The sequence below is a fragment of the Cnephaeus nilssonii genome (assembly GCF_951640355.1).
Source record: "Cnephaeus nilssonii genome assembly, chromosome: 20".
NCBI classification, from domain to species: Eukaryota; Metazoa; Chordata; class Mammalia; order Chiroptera; family Vespertilionidae; genus Cnephaeus; species Cnephaeus nilssonii.
Window position 1 is genome coordinate 16253389 of NC_137091.1, and position 21109 is coordinate 16274497.

At 43.0% G+C, this 21109-nt stretch overlaps 1 pseudogene across 1 annotated transcript in view; it reads right to left on the bottom strand.

Annotated features, from left to right (window-relative positions):
• Positions 1-515: 515 nt before the first annotated feature.
• The window catches only part of LOC307092475 (small ribosomal subunit protein eS1-like), a 42570-nt pseudogene continuing 21976 nt past the window's right edge, over positions 516-21109 (bottom strand). The window contains exon 2 of the transcript in view: positions 516-571. The product of the transcript in view is annotated as a small ribosomal subunit protein eS1-like (transcript). The remainder of the gene's footprint in view (positions 572-21109) is intronic.

Sequence of the window (21109 nt, forward strand, 5' to 3'; positions counted from 1 at the left end):
AAAGGCACTTCTTGTAGGCAGAAGATTAACTATTATTATGAGTTATTAACTTGAATGTCAATCATTTTTATTATATTTAATGTATTCCTTAAATGCATAGGCCCATTGCTATTGTTGTATTGAATTTTAGGTCTAATGAGGAAAAAAAAGTGAAATATGCTTAATTGTCTGAGCAAAGAAATGCGATGATAATTATGATAAAGATAATTGTGATTTATCCCCATACAAATTGTAGCTGCCCTTTTTTGCCACTTGTATCAGTATCAAATTTCTTCTTCACAATAACACGAGAATGTCAGGTAGACCAACTGAGAAAAATTAAAGTGCATAAATAACATTCCCCAGCATTAATTCAGTCTAATCCCATCTACCAATTGTAGGATATCACCACACTATTCATCAATCCCTTTGTGTTTATTATCATTATGAGACAGAGCTCATGCTCCCTAATTGCATGGGTCTCAGTGTTTTCTGATGAATGGCATAATCCCCTTTCCCCCCAATATATTTATCCTCTAATAATTTTCTATGTGCATGTTGAAGAAAATGCTGACTTCAGCCTCAATGGCAACTGTAGAAAAAACGGGGAGAAAGCCCACATAAGTGGAATTCAACTACTTGACAAAATACCTTTTTTTGTTATTAATCCATATCCAATGATATTTTCTCCATTGATTTTTAGAGAGAGTGGGAGGAAGCAGGAGAGACACAGAGAGAGAAACATGGATGTGAGAGAGACACATCTATTGGTTGCTCCCCACAAGCACCCGCCTGGCGCCGGGGATCTAGCCTGCAACCGAGGCATGTGCCTTGACTGGAATTGAACTAGAGACCCTTCAGTCCACTGGCCGACGCTCCAACCACTGAGCAAAACTGGCTATGGGAAACTACCTTTTTTTAAAGCTGCATCAATTTGAACCCATTGTACCCATTAGAGTACAAACCCACTGCATTTATTTATTGCCCCCTCCCCCAACACTTCCAACCATTCTGAACTACCTATTTTCAGAAAACACATGGCATTCCCTGCCTTCTGGATTTTTCTTGGGCTAGAATTTCCACTGAATAAGTTACTATTGCCTAAATCCTTAGTATGCTCAACCAACTCCTTATACATTTTATACTCTGCATCATGCCTACTAGACTTGATCACCTCTTCCAGTAGATTAATATGCATATATATGTATGTGTTTGATATCAGATCCTGTGACAGTAGTGAGCACTAAGTAAATATTTGTTAAACAAATGGATACATCAATATTTCCTAAAGAAATAATAACAGATTTCCACTCACTCATCAGGCATTTGTCCCTAACTGTGTGGTGCTGTGCATGGTGAGAGGTTCTGCAGATGCACTGAGGGCTATGTACCACCCCTGCCTCTAGATATCCACTGTGCAGTAAGGTTGGTCCACATACCCAGAACCTACCAAAGGAAGGAAGCAATGCTACCAGAAGGATATGCTCAGGCTTCTCTGAACTTACCCAGGAGAGGGTATACCTGTGTTTTACATGTTCAGAGAGGGCTTCACAGAGAAAGTGACATTGAAGGATGAATAGGAATCTGATGGGGGAATGTAGACAGAGGTTTACACTGGATAGAAGTAATGTAGCACTCAGAAGGAGGCCTTGGGTCCACATTAGGTGGAACTCACTTGCACCGATTTTCACATTTGAAAAAGGGATAAATAAATCCATATAAGCTCTTAGTGGTAGATTCATATGTTACCACTCTGGGGTGCTTGCATACACACAGGAAACACAAAAGAACAATCTGAGATAGAAATATACTAGACATAGGCTAAACTGTATAATATTTAGTAATTAGAGGCTAATGGACTAACTTAATAATCTCAATGTGAATTCTTAACTCAAAAAAATAATTGAGCAGAGAGCCAACTGGGAAAATGGCCAATGGTCAAAAAAATTTGGGAGCTTCTGGATTGTATGGAGTTAAACACATTTATCACTGGAGAATGAAGCACTTTTAGAAGTTTCCTACTTTTTCTCACCTCCACTATTGCTCATTTAGCCCAAACCTCAGCCATGTCACATCTGGAGGACCATAATGATTTCCAGGCTCATCTCCTGCCTCTCTGCAATGTGTAAGCCACACTGAGTCACCCTTCCAAAACACTAGCCAGATTCCGTCCCGTCACTCTTCTTCTCCAACAGCTGTCTGTCTCAGGGAAAATAAATCCCGACAGTCCCTACACTGGCATCAAAAACAGTAGATACTCTGGCCTCTTGATACCTCACTGGTCTCCCCTCCACCAGCCTTCCCACCTAGTTCTAGACACACAGCTTTTGTTCCTTTTGAAATCTACAAACCATGTTTCTATTTCAAGACTGCTGCATTATTCCTTCATAATACTCATCTATTGCTTCCTGTCTTCATGTAGGCTTTTATTTAAATACTAGTGACCCGGTGCATGAAATTCGTGCATGGAGGGGGTAGTTCCCTCAGCCCAGCCTGCACCCTCTCTCAATGGGGGATGTCCAACTTCTGGTTTAGGCCCGATCGGACATCCCTCTCGCAATCTGGGACCACTGGCTCCTAACCACTCACCTGCCTGCCTGCCTGATCACCCCTAACTGCCTCTGCCTGCCTGATCACCCCTAATTGTCCTCCCTTGCCAGCCTGATCTCACCCCCAACTGCCCTCCCCTGCCAGCCTGGTTGCCCCCAACTGCCCTCCCCTGCCAGCCTGATCTCGCCCCCAACTGCCCTCCCCTGCCAGCCTGGTTGCCCCCAACTGCCCTCCCCTGCCGGCCTGATCTTGCCCCCAAATGCCCTCTCCTGCCTGCCGGCCTGATCTTTCCCCCAATGGCCCTCCCCTGCTGGCCTGATCTCACCCCCAATTGCCCTCCTCTGCTGGTCAATTTGGTTCTAATTGGTCAGTTTCTATACCAATTAGCATCAAAAGCTCTGCCTCCTAGGCAGCCATTGGCTCCTCACAGTTAACCCAGATTCGGTTCTGATTGGTCAGTTTCTATGCCAGTCAGCGTCAAAAGCTCTGTCTCCTACACAGTCACTACCTCCTCACAGTTGACCCAGATTTGGTTCTGATTGGCCAGTTTCTATGCCAATCAGCGTCTCTCGGCCTATCAGAAAGGCAGGGCTGATCAGTACCCCCAGTGGAGGTTTGAAGAGAAATGGAGGCAAGGTTACTGGCCAGGCTCTGAGGGAAAGAGAGAGGCAAGTGCTGTTCAAAAGCTGCCACAGATGCTATAGATCAGCCCCTGCTTCTCTCTTCAGGTCTCTTTCCGGGCCTGATTCAAAGCCCCCTCAGCAGTCAATGCTGGGACACCGGGCCTGCAGCCGCAGTAGTCAGTGCTGGGTTGCCCAGCGCTGCCTTCCAGATGGTCAGCCTTTGGTCGTGATGAGTTGTTACACTCTGGCACTTTATTATAGAGATGAGTTATTCAGAGATGATTTCTCTGATGGCCCTTTATGGAATAGCATGTTCTCCAATACTTTAGCTCCTTGTCTGTTTTATTAGCACTTATTTATTGTTGATTAACCTCCAATTAAAAATATAGGGTGAGGCAAAAGTAGGTTTACAGGTGTGGATATACAAAACAGAGTTTATTCTTATTTATTTATTTATTTATTTATTTATTTATTTATTTATTTATTTTTGTTGTTAACCCACTTTTACCCACCCATGTACAAGCTTCATGAAAGCAGGGAATATTTCATATCCCTGTGCTTAGAACAATGTCTCACACATAGTAGATCCTCAATAGACAATCACTAAGGAAATGAACAAATGCCTTTCTGAGACTTTACCCAGGAGTAATGCATTATATAAATAAAATCTAATCTAATAATAGACAAATATGCAAATTGACCGCACCTTCGCTACGCCCAAGCCACGCCCACCAGTCAAACCACGCCCACCAACCAATCAGGACGAATATGCAAATTATCCAAACAAAGATGGCGGCTAATTTGCATATCACGACAGAGTAGAAAGAAGCCAAGAGCTGCAGAAGGGAGCAAAGCTGCAGAGAAGCAAGCAAGCCGGGGGGAGGAGAAGGGAGGAGCAGAGGCGGGGCCGGGGGAGAAGGAAGTTGAGCAGGCGGGGCCGGGGGAGAAGGGGCGGGGCCAGGGGAGAAGGGAGGAGTGGAGGCGGGGCCAGGGGAGAAGGGAGGAGCAGAGGCGGGGCCGGGGGAGAAGGGAGGAGCGGAGGCGGGGCCGGGGGAGAAGGAAGTTGAGCAGGCGGGGCCTGGGGAGAAGGGGCGGGGCCACGGGAGAAGGGAGGAGTGGAGGCGGGGCCAGGGGAGAAGGGAGGAGCGGAGGCGGGGCCGGGGGAGAAGGGAGGAGCGGAGGCGGGGCCGGGGGAGAAGGAAGTTGAGCAGGCGGGGCCGGGGGAGAAGGGGCGAGGCCAGGGGAGAAGGGAGGAGTGGAGGCGGGGCCAGGGGAGAAGGGAGGAGCAGAGGCGGGGCCGGGGGAGAAGGGAGGAGCAGAGGCGGGGCCGGGGGAGAAGGAAGTTGAGCAGGCGGGGCCGGGGGAGAAGGGGCGGGGCCAGGGGAGAAGGGAGGAGTGGAGGCGGGGCCAGGGGAGAAGGGAGGAGCGGAGGCGGGGCCGGGGGAGAAGGAAGTTGAGCAGGCGGGGCCGGGGGAGAAGGGGCGGGGCCGGGGGAGAAGGGGCGGGGCCAGGGGAGAAGGGAGGAGCGGAGGCGGGGCCGGGGGAGAAGGAAGTTGAGCAGGCGGGGCCTGGGGTGAAGGGGCGGGGCCAGGGAGAAGGGAGGAGCAGAGGCGGGGCCGGGGGAGAAGGGAGGAGCAGAGGCGGGGCCGGGGGAGAAGGGAGGAGCGGAGGCGGGGCCGGGGGAGAAGGAAGTTGAGCAGGCGGGGCCGGGGGAGAAGGAAGGAGAGCGGGCTGGTGGAGAAGTTTGAAAAGCAGGGGGGCTGGCGGAGAAGGTGGGCGGGGGGAGAAGGGAGGAGCGGAGGCGGGGCCAGGGAAGAAGGAAGGAGAGCGGGCTGGCGGAGAAGTTAGAAAAGCAGGGGGGCTGGTGGAGATCGCGGGGCGGGGGACAAGGGAGGAGAGCAGGCAGGGTGGGGTAGAGTGCAGCAGGAAACCCTATTGCAGGATTTTTCCTGCAACGGGAACGCTAGTAAATGATAAAAACCCAGAGAAGAATATGATTCTTGGTGCTTTTCAACAATTTGGACATGGAGCTATTTTGCAGATTAACTCCCATTTATACCCATCTCTCTAACAACTATTTTCCTATCATGTTCTTACCAGCTTGACATGGAACTGATGTGGGACACAATGTGGGAATTACTGTTCTTACAAGTACCAAGGGAGGGGCCCCATCCTGACTTTGGCGCCTGCAATTAGTCAGATACTAAGGGAATGAGAGTGGTCTGCAGGTTTGTCTCAGTGACAGTCTAGACTTGGGGGGTGGCAGTTTGGGGGATTCTGTCTGGGCTCTGAGATTGAGAGAGAGAAAGAGAACAGAAGATCTGAAGCTAATGAACACATTCTCAGAAGACAAATTATAAGATAATTAAATAGAACAATGGTTAAATTGCTAAAATGGAGGTTGTGATAGAGACTAGACCATGCGATGCCCAGATATTTGGTCAAACATTGTTGCTGAGTGTGTCTGTGAGGATGTTTCTAGATGAGATTAACCCCTGAATCAGCAGACTTTGTGAAGCAGAGTGCTCTCCACACCAGCAGCTCCCCTGGGACTCCAGCTGGCCCACTGCAGGTCTTGGGACTTCTTAGCCTCCATTATTGTATGAACCAATTCCTTGTAGCAAATAAATATCTCTCAATAGATATATGATAGATAGATAGATAAATAGAAATGTCTCCTGCTATTTGTACATAAATCATCTGTCTACCTATCTATCATCTATCTTTCTATCCATCTGTCTGTCTATCTATCTATCTATCTATCTATCTATCTATCTATCTATCTATCTCTGTTTTCTACCTATCCTATTGCTTTTGTTCCTCTTGAGAACCTAGACTAACATAGACATTAAGCAAAGGAGAAAATATAGCACAGAGTAATCCAGATAAGGGTCAAACCTACATTTCTAAGTAAAGACTTTATTTAGATCTGTAACCAGTGAGAAGTTGAAATTTTCCATAAAAACTCGGGAGCCCATTGCTTCCCTAGCCAGACAAAAGGGATTTCTGAGGACTCAGGCTTCAATAATGTGCTCTTGATGCCTGATAAGAGCAGAAATGCTTAGGAGAGAGGGCAGCCCAGGGAGTGGGAAGGAGAAGGAAGAGGGGGAGGAGAAGAAAGAGGGAAAGAGAAAGGGGAGAGGGAGGGTAGGTCCAGCAAGTGTTAAAGAGTTTTCTTACTTTTTCTCCTGGCAACTTATGAGCTTACTTTTCAACAAAAACTGGCTATTCTCAAAATTCTGTCTCTACCACCCCCTTTCCCTCAGGAGACTCAAATAAAACTTCCTGTTGGGAAAGGGGCTTGCCGCTTAGTTTCCATGGAAACAAGTCTGATTCCATAGTGACACCTCTAGCCTATCTTAATCAGCATGACGTCAATAAGATAATTTGATGCTGAGTTGTAAAGATGAGCAGTGAGAGGAAAGCCAGGCTTGGTGGTAGAAGAGATGTGGGAAGGCACTCAGCCCCATACGAGCGCAGCGGCCAGATGGGCCTGGATGGACTATATCCCAAGCTCATCACTGCCCCACTGATCCACGGAGTGGGATGCCTGCAGCAGGGGAACAAACTACAATGGATCAGAGTTTGGATCTGAGCTTTGCCAAAGGACCTGTGACCTTGGGACTCTTCTTACACGTACTGGGCCTCATGTTTTACTTAAGCTTTCAGATGAGGATACTCATATCCACCTTTACAATGTGCCATGGCTACCAATTGGCTTAAGATCACTAGGTGCCTGGCATGTGGACAGAGCATATCTGGTATTCAAGGAATGTTTATCCATTCTGCCTTTCCTGAGAGAAAATGTTCTTTCACTTGTTCAATTATTAACTTTTTCAACAAATATTTACTGAGTGACTTTAGGATGTCAGACACTGTGCTAAGAACCAAGAATAAAAGAATGAGAGATAAATAAAGGCAAAATCTAGTTGTGTACAACACAAGTACTGTATACATATCCAAGCATGCACCTAAATATAGAGTTCACTGAATGTCATAAAACATGTAGACTCATAACCCCACCCACCCAAAGGCAGAAAGGAACCATTACAACAAATCGGAATCTCCCTCCGATTCCCTCCCAGGCTCTGTCTCCCTTGAAGGTAACTTCCACTTGGTTAAGAATCACTTGTCTCAACCTTTTAGCAACAGTTCCAACTGGCTGACAACCCAGGAGAGCACCATGGTGGGTCCCAGGTTACCATACTCACTATTTGATCAGATCAAATATTGTAAATATTGTGCACATATTGTGTAATATGTCATTGTTATGAATATACCATAATCGTGATTCAAAAAGCCAAATCAAATGTACCATAACTGGATTGGTGGAACTGCCTAGATATTAGTTTATTTTCTCTGAGTCAGATGACAAAACAGGGGACCTTACCTATAAGGTCTCTGTATATGGGCTCCACGTACAGTCAGTGACCTTGAGGAGTGTGGTGGAGGAAGAAAGGTGAGGGTGAGAATGAGCATTCCTCACAAAAAATAAAATCTCTGAATGTCTATTTCCAAAATACAAAATGCCTCCCTTATGTGCCTGTCTTGACCCACAGTCACTTCACATTATTAGAGCATAAGCAAATTTAAGTATATTCAGTGGAGTCCTGTGATTAAACGCAAAACAAACCACTGTCCTGTCTCCTGGGCTGAGGAAGATGTACACACACGCATTTTGCCTACCCTTGAAATTGTGTGACTGTAGATCATAAATGACCGTTTCCATCGTCGCTCCTCCTTCTCTACCTCACTGTGACATCATGCCTGGGTTCTGGTTCATTCCACCTTCAGGTGGACATGGGATTCTCTGGTGGCCAGAGGAGTAATAACTCAACTTCCTTGCTCCCATGTACTTTAATTTTTCTAGGGATCAAAATTAAAGAAGTTCCAAATGATGTAGCACAGTGGTTGTTTTAGCAGCCACAATTATTATCATTTGCTATCCACTATCTTTTTTTTTTGTTCTAACAAGAGTGCTTCTTGCTACATTTATTTTACTTCTTTTAAAGAAAGAGTGTGGCAGATAGAAATAATCAGAATTCTGTACACCAAATGGGATTCAAAATACATATGAATAATCTCAGCTTAATATGCTCTTTGCTTCGGCTTAGATAAGAGATCCCAGCCATAAAATAGTACAAGAGAACTAATGTAAAGTAATTGTTCAAAATGTAAAGCCTATATCTTTTGCATTTGTAAGCCTTCAATTACCCTTACCCTGGTAGTTTCCAAAGATACAATCTATTTTTGGAAGATGGAGAAAAGGTCTAAAGAAAAGTAATTGCTATGAAAATAACTATGAAGTTTTAGCACCAAATATACCAAGAACATGAGTTGCTTTGAGTTGTCTCTATGTCCTACTCAATCCAATGCAACCAACGTTGTTGAGTGCTCATTATGTGCCATTCAACATGCTCAAGAGGCAGGAACATTAAGATCTTCTGTAAGAACTCCACCTTTTAACACTGAAAAGAAGACATGCACCTAAATTATCATTACTATCATTGTCAACATCACCACCACCATCATAATTGTCACTACCATTCCCATAGTAATAATCTATGTTAACATGTGCCATGCCGCAAGAAATTAACAGATGTGGGTCTTTGTGCTTTGTTTTGGTTTGTATGGTTTTTTAATTTGAGGATTGTGTTGGGGAAAAAAATCAGGAAAAGCCTTTTGAAGGAAATGCTATTTTAGAATGATATTCACAGATAATACAGTGCAAGAATGAAGGGAGGTGAGATATTTAGACACTTTGGGAATGGTAATAAACCGAGGGTTTATTTGTGGAGGTGGCACTGCATGGGGGAAGATGGCAAGCATTGTTTAAGGAACTGGGGGCTGGAGGTAGGGGTGGGCAAAAAGGTGTGAAGGTAGCTTTTGATGTCAACACACCAGGGAGACCTTTACATAGCGTTCCCTATGAATGGTACCTAATTTGACATATACTGAAGCTCAGGAATTTGTATAAAAAGTGGTTAACTTGAAACCAAACCCGTCAGTCACTGAGCTTTTCTGAACTCATGGTCTCACCAGAGATCCCTCTAATCAGCTCTTGTCAGAAGCCTCTCTTGCCACTTCCCTGAAAGGCAGTAAATTAGACCCACATCTAGCAGGAAGGGATTCTGGGGCATAGGAAGCCATCAGGCAGGAGAGAGCAGAAGCTTGGCAGGAGTGGCTGCCCACCAGCATGTGCAAACTCTCAGGGGTGCCCAGGTGATGCAATCAGGTGAGGCTAATGGAGAGGACATTCTCCTTGGAGAAAGTCTTTGGTGCCGCTGGATGGAAGAGAGGAATGTCAGCATTTTCGTTCTCTCTGTCAATTTTGGTTTTTCTTTTCAAACAAGCAATTGAAACCAGAGGCTGCTGTGAGTCCCTGGGTTAAGGCTGAGTGATAGACTACATGAGTGCCCTGGTGGGCTGGGGGGACCCTGAAGTGGGAGCCCTGATGGGATAACCCACAGAGCTGGCTGGGGCAGAAAGTTGGCAGCAACATTATAGCAACAAACAAGATCTGACCAAACCCTCAGGGACTGGAGTTCAAGTGCAGCAAGTGGACTCTATGGAAACAGAAGGGGGTATCAAGCTCTGGGGCTGATTCCTTTCTGATTTGGATGCAGACATCCATGGACAGCATGGACTTTAAGTCAATTTCATAGGCACAAAGGGTCCCAGAGGGTGGGCCCAGGCAGTCTTGGAGTTGGTGGGCTACTTTATGGGTTGAACTTGTATATATTTAGCCTCAAGAATTTTTAAAATTAATTCTTTCTATCTATCTATCATCTATCTATCTATCTAATGTTTTGTAATTTTTAAGAAATCTGCCTTAAACCTAAATCACATAAACTTTTGGCCCAAGGAAATCTTGCCTTTTCCTTTTCCATACTGAAGAATAATAACAATAACTATTTTGTTCATTAGGTATTTTCTTGGGATCAAATTCCACACATATATAATATAATTTAGTGACATATCTATTTATCTATATACCTATATATCTATATCTATATCTATATCTATATCTATATCTATATCTATATCTATATCTATCTATATCTAATCTATCTGCCTACCTACATATACATAGGTAAATTATATAAATTATATGATATAATTTACTATTTGGTGAAGCCCTGGAATGCAGACAATATCCCTAATATATGGATGGTTGCTGTGAGACCCAGAAGTTACGAAACCTGCCTCAGTTCCTACAACTAATAGGAAGTGAACTGGGATTGGAACCCAGGCCTGTTTGCCTACATACCCATGTACTCTGCACCACCCTGCCTGCTTGTTGTGGGTGAGTGGGGTAATCAGCACCAGGGCTTGTGTTCTGAGAGATGATGGAGCAGACTGTATTGGGGAGCTGTGCTTTGGTAAAGAAAACTGAGAACGATTCTCTGCAAATGGTCTGCACAACAGCTGTTAAATGATAATCACTTCCTCTTTTTGAAGTGCACCAGCCCTGAATAAAAGTGGGCTATGGAAAATGAACATGGGTGAAATTTGATCAATTAACTCAACAGACACTAACTAAATCCAGCTAACAGTCTCAGGAGCACGGGAGGAGCTCCGAGGAGGGGAGTGCATCCAGTAGGCCAGTAGTTATGGAGCAATAAGATTCCCATTCCTTTCATTAGAGACCCAAATTGTTCCAGGAAAATTTATGCAGGGGAGGAGGGGCAGAGAAGAAGCAGGAAGTGAGCTTCTAGACCAGGGAGGATTTCTAAACACAGAGATCTAGAGGCAGGTAACTGCAAAGTGGTCCCCAACTTACAATTAATTAGGTGGAAACAACAACAGAAAAGAAACAGCTGGTGAAGATAAGGGGGGCTGGGGTGAGCTCTTAGAAAAGCATTTGAAGCCAAACTCAGGAATAGGCTGTCAGTCAAAATCTCAGGAAGAAGCCCACATGCCAATCAGTGTGTCACAAGGGAAGTCCCAGGAAGGAGCAGTGCCCATCACTAAGTGACACAGCTAAAACGGCTAAACCTGGCCGGGCTCCAGGTGAGAAGCAAGAGCAGTGAACTGACAGCAGGGTTTGGGCACTTTAAGAAAGAGGGATGCTCCTGGAAGGTGGCTGTTGGCAGAGGGCTCTGGCTAAAGCCTGTGGTTGTGCCCTGAGGGCAAACTTTCAAAAGCTTTCACATCACTTATTTAACTTTGCTTTGTAGCAGTCCCCCAGCTGAAAAATAAACAATCTTATAGCAATTATATACCCTGAACACCACCTCCTCCACACACATAGCATGCTTTGAAAATGCATTAAAACTGTCTTCCTTACAGATTTGATAGACTGCAGCCAAGGCAACCTTGAGATATAGCACAGAGTCATGGTATGCAAATAAGTGTGTGTGGAATGAATGCATAAATGACTGAGGCAAAGGGATCTATGAGTCTGCAGCTGTGTGTGTGTGTGTGTGTGTGTGTGTGTGTGAGAGAGAGAGAGAGAGAGAGAGAGAGAGAGAGAGAGAGACAGAGACAGAGACAGAGACAGAGACAGACAGAGAGAGAATGTGTCTGTGTGTGAATTTGCACGTTCCTGAATATCAATATCCCAAAACCTATGGAAACCAGAAGGACCTGGAATCACCTCCTTTAGTTGGGTGAATATCTGAAGGCCAAAATAAACAAGCCCACACTTCCTGAAGAAAAAGAGGGAAAATATAAATATTCAAAGAAATTTTCAAGTGTAAGTTAATTCACAGCTATAATAAAACATTCCCTATTCTGGAAACAGATAAAAAAATAATAAGTCCCCCCTCCCCAACAACAACTAAAGCAGTGATAACAATTGGATTCTTATTTTGTACCAAGTACCTTGTCTCTGTGGTAATATCTCTTTAGACACAATAGTGCTACCGAGCAGGTAGTATTATAATCCCATTTTATTGATGATAGGATTAAGGTACAGTTAGGTTAAGAGATTCACACAATGCCACAAACTAAAGGTATGAAGCTGGGTTTTCATCCCCTTTAGTCTGATGCCAGAGCCCAATCAAACTGGGGACCAAATAAGACAAATACCAAGAGCATGCTTCTGATTTCTCAGCTCCTGGTATATTCAAGAACAAGATAGGCAGGATTCTTAATGGAAATTCTGCCCTTCAGTGCTCTAGTCTCTCTTCATCTTCTTATCCATGGGGCATATCCATCCATGCCCATTGAACAACACTCTGAGTGTGTATAGCTCTTTTGGATGTGAGAAGACTGTTGAATTGAGTAAATGCTTACCTCCTCAGGATACTACCTTGTCATTTTGATCAGTATCTCTACTCCTTTCTTGTTTCTCTGAGTGAGATTTATCTGTATAACCCAAGGTGGAATTTCCTCAGATTCCCCACTGGAGATGGAATTTTCCTCTGCTTGGCTAAGTGCCTTGAAGGCTGTTGAGGGCATTAGAAGTTGGGAATGAGATATTAGGGTTGAACCCTCCATTCACAGACATAATGTGGTTTGAATCAAATGAAACCCTATATGTGGGCAATTGGACAGGAGTGTGTTTATATATATAAAAGGCTAATATGCTAAGTATCCAGCTGCCTGAACAGTCGCTATGACATGCACTGACCACCAGGGGGCAGACATTCAACGCAGGAGATGCTGTGGTGCGCACCGGCCATTTACAGAGAAAAGGCACTGCGGATCTGGCACCCACAAAGCAACACTCGGGGCCCCAAGTGGGACACAGGCCCCACCACCACCCCAGAGTGACAGCCCACCAAATTGCAGTTGATGCTGCTGAGACCTCATGGTGCAAAATGCGGCCCAGAGCCCAGCCCAGAAAAGGTGGCTGTGGGCACCAGGTAATGATGTCACATAGCAACACCTGGCTTCCTCTCCCTAGCGACTAGCCTCCTTGAAGTTTCTTCAGTCCAGGAACAAGACTTGCTTTATAGCCAGGTGCAAACATTTTACACTTTAACCAAATGTCTGTGAAGCATTTTCCCATGCCTCATCTCATTTGATCCTTACAGAAGTCTTGGAGTAGGTAGATGGGACACTTGGTGGAATCCTATTTTCTTTTCATTAGCCAGAAAATGGAGATTTAGAAAGTTTAGAAACTTGACCCAACTGAAAAGAAGTAAGAAATGGTGGACCTTGAAAATGACTTCAGGTTTTCTCACTGTGCAGAATATAGTCAAACACTGCTGCAGTTAAATATTTTACCCTTTGTTCTCCCTGCTTGATCTACAATAATCTGCTTTGTGTTGATATTTACTGCTGTGTTGCTGACAATTACCTGAAAGAGAAGTTGGGGTGCTTCACTGGGCTAGAAAAAGTGTAGTTAAATCAGAAAGCAGGTCTAATTAAGCAAGTTTATTTTATATATATAAAAGACTAAGTTGACTCATACATGTGCAATACATATAAAGCTCTCGCTGGTGCCAATCGCACGTGTGTATTTCGATCTGTCATTGTCAATCGTGAATTTGGTTGACACTTCTATTATAGAGAAAGGGCGAATAGCAATATTAAAATATTTCTTCTAATCAATTTCCTTTCAATGTGCACGAATTCGTCACAGTGGTCACTTTTGAGCTCTCTTTAGAATCGAGGACTTAACAGAAACTTTTGAGTATTAAAATATGTCCACTGGATGAATTTCAGTCTAGAAATCTGGACTGATGCCTTCTTTTATTGAATGGGGAGGTTGACAAATGCTCCCCAGAAGCAGCCACAAAAGATTGCTCTATTTTGACCCTGAAAGTTACAATGAATTGCTTTGCATTTTATCTTAATAAGAAAGAAAAATACCCTAAAGTTTTTATTTCTTCCATCTACCTGCCGCAGGGACTCATAAATGCCTACTAATGAAATAAAGAACTATGTGCTCAGGCACTATGAGCCCCAAGCACAGAAAAATAATTAAATTAAATACTTAATAAGAGGCATTCTTTTTTTTTTCTTGGATCTGAAATGTTTAGGCTATGGGAACATTTTGACCTTACTATATCTACTTAACTTAGGCAGAAACTTTTTGCATTGTATTTACTCAATAAATGTTTGATTATGATGAAAGCCAAATCGTATTGAGTATTTTAACAACAGCAAAATACTGGTAGTACACATTGTATTGTTTTTACTGTTGATACTCTTGAACTATTATCCCACAAAATCAACAACACCAACTGAGAAAACAATGTTTTTCTTTTTCTTGTAGACCTACAATGACTGCTTGGAATCTTTTGAAACCAGGGTAAGTTTTGGAACCATTAAAATCAATTTTATGTATTTTTAAGTTGCATCAATCTTTTTAAAAATGTTTTTATTGATTTTAAAGAAAGAGGAAAAGAAAGAAGAAAGGAGGGAGGGAAATAATGGAACATAGATCAGCTGCCTCCTGCACACTCCCTACTGGTACTCCAGCTCACAACCTGGGCATGTGCCCTGACCAGGAATCTAACCTGTGACTTCTAGGTGCATGCCATAATGTTCAACCAACTGAGCCACACAGGCCAGGGCTATTTACATGTCTGTAAATTTGGAAGTAAAATATTTAAGGCTCTTCCTGTGAAGTTGTCCACAACCAAATTTCATCCTTCAGCTTCAATGTCAGCACTACAATCACTGTTCCCTACATTTCACTTGTATCAAGCGTTAGGTGGTGACACATCGGGATCCCACACTCTAAATCTGATGGACAGATGTGTTTTGTTTGACCTAGTTGGTGTTTGAAAATTAGGATATTTTACTTAAAAAGCTAAAAATTTGGTAACACTATAAAAACATGAATATGTCTAGAAATAGTGAGCACATATTCCTGCCTGGCAATAATGTTGGAACTGCATAGATGAGGAAGGAATTCTGTTTGCACAGTCCCTATCCTTTCCTATCTTATCACTCGGTTGTTTTGTTCATTTATCATATGTACTTGGCCGTTATAGACATTTAAATTTCTCCAACATGCATTTTTCCTCCTTCCTTGTCATTACTTATAGTATTCCATTTACCCTCCTTCCTGATTTTCTTTTTTCTCTCCTCTTTCAGATACTTTCTCAGCATTCTTCACCTTTTGTTTGGTATCTTTTTCTGATACTTATATCATTTGCACAGATTCATTATACCTTCAGCTGTCTTCATTCATTCAACAAATATCCAGGGAGCATTGCCGTATATCAAGCATGCTGCTATGCAAGGGACATTAATGGAAGGTGATTTGTATTTACCCACATGTATCTGTGATGTGTTCCCAGTGTCCTTTGATCACATTGTGTTAAAGCACTCTGATTGGGGTGATAGAAGTGAGCACTAGCTGATGTTACGAGAGATCTAGTTGAAAAGTTTGTGCCCTTTTCTACAAGGCCTAGGGTGGTGTTAGGCATGGCCATTTGACTTGCTTTGAAGGATGACATGTGAGAGGTGCAGATGGGTATCTTCCCTCACACGATGGGGAGGAACTGTGCCCAGATGACTATAGTGTTTAGGCAGTTCTAGATCCTGAGGACCTAGTACCCTAGCCTCCCACCCTCAAGTCCCACAAATATATATCTTGTTGATCTAGTGGATTTTCTGATAAATAAAAAAATCAATAAGATAAAATGAAAATTATTATTAATTTGGTTTCCTCAGGAATTAACTTTATGGGGAAAATACATCGAGTTAAATAGAAGAAAGGGGGCAATAATATTACCTTGCTGGCATGATTGTTTATTAATAAAATATATGGACATTAAATGAGCTAGACTAAACAGTCTTTTCTTCATAGCACATCCCATCAAGAACTCTATTATCTTGCACTGGGCTAACGCCTTCCTACAGCATGCCCAAATATTTACTTTCACATTATGAACATGTGAACTCTTTTGACATTTTCTACAAACCTCAGAGTATCCATTTCAATCCAACTGTTCACTTTTGCCTTTTCATTTCTTCACGCTGTAATTTAACACTAGAGTTGCTTCTCTGATGTATTAGGTATGAATAAATTACATTCTACAAATGTTTCCAATGTTCAATAGGCTCTAACCAGCCATCATTTATCTCTGAGTACCCTTTAGAAAAGAACAAAAGGATCTTCATTTTTTTTATTTGTACAAGTTAAATCTAAAAAATAAAAGTGCAGTTATGTAAGTGTAAGATTAAAGACTTTTGTCATCACAAATTTCTTCTCCTCATGCTGGGGATTATAAACTCGCATGCTGCTATAAAGTTGCTATGTATACTAGGGTCTTACAAGGAAATGGAAGACTGAAGGCTCCCTGGCCCTCTTCAATTTAAATATCTTTGCATCATGGGCATCCATTAGAAAAATACAGCTTCACTGGAGTTAGGAGAAAATATACCCTTTGTTCACCATTCCATATTGCATTTCCACGTCACATATAATTGTTTATAAGGTTCTCAGCTTCCCACAACCCAGATAAAATAAAAAGGTTTTATATACGATAGCTGTAAATTTCAAAAGACAACGTCAAAACATTCAGTAGAAAGGAACTTTCTTATCGCTCCCGGCAGACTCTCGGCTCCAGCGAGGCACGGGGAGCACAGGGCCTAATTATAACAGTTTCCTATTACAGCAACCTAGGTGGTTGCCACATGCTGCAGTGAACAGACGTGAAACATGTGGGTCTTGTTTCTCTTTCTGTCTATTTTCCCCAAGATGCTGGGGAGTTTCACTGGGGGGAACAGAGTCATTGCTTTGGGGAACCCCTTAGTGATCACGGAATTTACATGAAAATGAACTATAATAAGACTGAACTAGTTGCACTCCTGTGTTTGCCTGTATTCAGTAGGTTATTCAGTATATCTCAAGTCTTCCCCTACATTAAGACTTAGGTATGTGTGTATTGGGCTGGGGGGCGGGGCGGGGGGTGGTGGTGCAGGTATTCTGAGCCTAAGCTGCAATGGGATGTGAAAAGAGGGAGAGTGGAGGAGCAGCCTCTTCCCTTTGTGCTGACTTACTGGGAGAGGGAGAGGTGTGAAGAGAGTTAGTGGAATGTAGAACGAGGGCCTGGGCATGTGGCCATGGGAATAGCCCTGCTACTTGGACATATCCCTGTATCTACAATGCATTAAAAGAAAGAAAAGAAAAGGAATGACAAGCTGGTGAGGCTCAGTGGTTGAGTATCAACCTATAAACCAGGACGTCACGGTTCAATTCCCGGTCAGGGCACATACCCCAATTGCGGGCTTGATCCCCAGTGGGGGTGTGCAGGAGGCAGCTGATGAATGATTCTCTCTCATCATTGATGTTTCTCTCTCTCCCTCTCCCTTCCTTTCTGAAATCAATAAATATATTTTAAAAAAGAAAAGAAAAGGAGTTATCTTCCCACAATGGTACTTAGGACTCAGGTCAAGTCTACCTAGGTCTACATCTAGCTCTGATATAATCCTATATAATAAAAGGCTAATATGCAAATCAACCAAATGGCTGAATGAAAGGTCGATATGACGCGCACTGACCACCAGGGGACAGACGCTCAATGCAGGAGCTTCCCCCTGGTGGTCAGTGTGCTCCCACAGGGGGAGCGCCGCTCAACCAGAAGCCAGACTCATGGCTGGCAAGCACAGTGAAGGTGGTAAGAGACTTTGGGCTCCTGGACTGCAAGAAGGTGCAGGCTAGGCTGGGGGACAACCCCCTGAGTGCACGAATTTCATGCACTGGGCCTCTAGTGTCTCATAATGTAAAATCTTAGTCAAGTCACTTCCCCTCTCTGGGCCTTCATTTAATATTTGTTTAAAAATGGACAGGAGGGATGATGCTTTTTGTCTCTGAGGTTCCTTCCAGAAGTGTCCCAGGTACTAACATAAGTGTCTAGAAGAAGCTGGCCCCTGGTAACCAGAGGGAGGTGGCTGAACCAGGATGGTAGACTGGCCCATGTCCATGAGAAAATGACCATGAGAAAATGTTGGATGTAAAAGGATGTCACTTGCCCCGGCTGGTTTGGCTCAGTGGATAGAGCATTGGCCTGCGGACTGAGGGGTCCCAGGTTCGATTCTAGTCAAAGGCATGTACCTTGGTTGCAGGCACATCCCCAGTAGGAGGTGTGCAGGAGGCAGCTGATCGATGTTTCTCTCTCATCAATGTTTCTAACTCTTTATACCTTTCCCTTCTTCTCTGTAAAAAATGAATAATATATATACTAGAGGCCCGGTGCACGAAATTCGTGCACGGAGGGGGGTTGTCCCTCAGCCCAGCCTGTACCCTCTCCAATATGGGACCCCTTGAGGGATGTCCGACTGCCCATTTAGGCCCGATCCCGGTGGGCAGTCGGATCCCTAAATGGGCAGTCGGACATCCCTCTCTGACTGAAAATGTTCGTTTCTGCAAAGCATTGAAAGATCCACAATTTTTAATTTTGGACTGTCTGATGGAAGGCACTGTTTTGAGCATTCTACATACATGATCACCTTTCATGTTTGTACAGCTAGGTATGATACTTACTACTGTTTTCCCATTTTACAGATTATAAAACTACATTACAGTGAAATGGAGTAGTTTGTCCACAAACTAGCGATTTATTGAACCTGGAATCTGCAACCAGAACACTCTGAGGCTGACATCTGCATAGTTAATTTCATTCATTACATGCCTCTTTAGTTTAATCAGCTTTTGCTTTCCTGAAGCCCAGGGAAAGGAAATTGAGTTGCCTAATATAGCAGAAAATATAGCAGAACTTTGCTAGAGTGGTGTCCTCATATCACCAGTATCCAGTATGGAGAAAAAAATATATAAAATTTTAAATGAAAATTCCATTTCTCTTCTCCTCCCTCCCCCACCTCTTCATCCCTTCTGCCCTTTCTCTCCATCTCATCCAGGTAAATAAATATAGAGATAATAGATAGGTATTTAGTTTAGATATATTGATCATTTGAATAGATCTATACATAGTTTTAATGGTATCTTATATGAATGTACAGTTTTTATTTAATTATGGTCTAATTGATTTTTTCACCTTTATAGTTAGAAATTTGGCTCCAATGCTTTCTAGCTGTGTGACTTTTGGTAAAGGGCATTACCATCTCTACTCAGCATCTTTCCTTCTGAAAATAGAGTTGATTTTGTCATATGTCTATTATGTTGGCTGGTGGTTGGTAGAATGTATATCAATGGTGGCCTTAGTGGTCAGCAGACAGTAGATATTAATAAATGAGAAATTAAGTTATTTATACAAGGGCCCATCAACAAGGCCTTTGAAAGAAAAAAAATGACATTCAAGGGCCATCTGAGGTACCTATGTGGATGGAGGGAGCTGAGGAAGAGAAGATGTAACATCTTTTTTATTTTAATCAGATGCTCTGTACTTTTTCTCAAAGCTTTCTAATTGTATAAGCTCTAACAATGTGAGACTCTCCAATTATGAACAGATGTCCTTCAAGTTAAGTAGGCTAAAGATGATTGATCATCTGTAAAATCTGTTTGTTCACCATCCCCAATACCATTTATCTAAAGTCTTCCAAAATGTATCTCTTCCCATCTTTGTGACTCAGGTCTCCTCTCCCATACTAGAACCTGAGTGCCTCAAAGACACACTCAATGTAATTGTTCATCCCCCAGTGCCCTTAGCACCAGGGCTATGCTTTTACATGGATGCATTAATTGATAAATACAGGCTAAATGAATACAGAACCATCTCTTGCCCACTTTACTTCCTCAACTCTGCCTTTGGCTTAGAGTCACCACCACCAACTCTTTCCTCCAGCATTCTTTGCCTCCAGCTCATCATGACTTTGTTCACAGATTATGTATCTAGTTTCCCGGCATTTGGCTGATCACAACGTGAGATTCATATCAACCTTCCTTTTGGTTTAGACTTTGCTACCAATCTAACTTCAAGGCCTCAAACAAGCTACTGCCCTCTCTGAACCACAATTTTTCCATGAGCAAAAGAAGGCAGCAGGGTCACTGGTTTTCAAGGCCCTTAATGATCTAAATTCCATTTCTACCCTCATTCCAGAAGTAAGTAAACTCTGAAATAAATTGTCAGATGGAGAGTTTTCTTGTGAACGGGTGATGCGGATAGACTGTTAGGAGTTGTCTGGACTTTGCCTGGCTCTGGTGACCACAGTTATATCCTCACAGATGACAACGCAGCATCAGCTGGGTGCTGCTAGGTGCCAAATTCCCTCTTCTCTTTTCTTCTAAAACATGAAACCCTACTTTCAGGTACATTTTAAGGCGTGAAATGCAAATGCTATGTAGACACTACTTTCTATGGAAAACAGAAGTTTGGAAGTGTTTTCCAGACTATACTCATTCTATTCTTAACTTCATCTGACATTAACTTCAACACAGAAAACAATGATGTAGCTAGGAGAAAAATAATCTCTGATCCTTGGGAGTTCTGTGATAGTTTAAATGTTTTAAATAACACGTTTAACATTCCTTTGCTGTATCGGTCTTTATGTTAATGGAGATAATGACACTTTGCTTTGTTTCCAAGAACACAGTTTATGTGGGAGCACTAGCTGGGAAGGTCCTGACTTGGTCATAAATCACTGAAGGTACTAGGACAAACCACTTAACTTTTCCAAACCTCCTTAAGATCATGAATCCACCTAACTCATGGGATTCTTGCAAGAATTACAGGACTGTAGCTTAGTTTCTAGCACTTAGTAGGTGTTCAACAAATGGTATGGTAGTAGTTAATGATTTCAGATAATGCCCAGCTTAACAGTCTATATTTTTGTTCTGTTAAGTCCTAGATGCAGAGCAAGATGACGGTTGCTACAGAAAACATGTTGGAGGATATGTGCTGTGGCCCAGTCCTTCCTTATTCTGAGGTCCAGAAGAAGATGGGCAAAAATATATCCAGCTGGGCCCTGACTGCTCTGTGACCTGAAAATAATTTCCTATTCTCTTGACCTTTCTTTTTCTTGCCTATAATTTAAGGAGTTTAATTGGGTGATAGTCAATGTTTCTTCGAACTTTACAATGTTAGGGGTGAGAGAGAAAGCTTTTCATTTGTTCTTGGGAGCAGTAGTCGGTCAGAAGGGATTTGATGGTT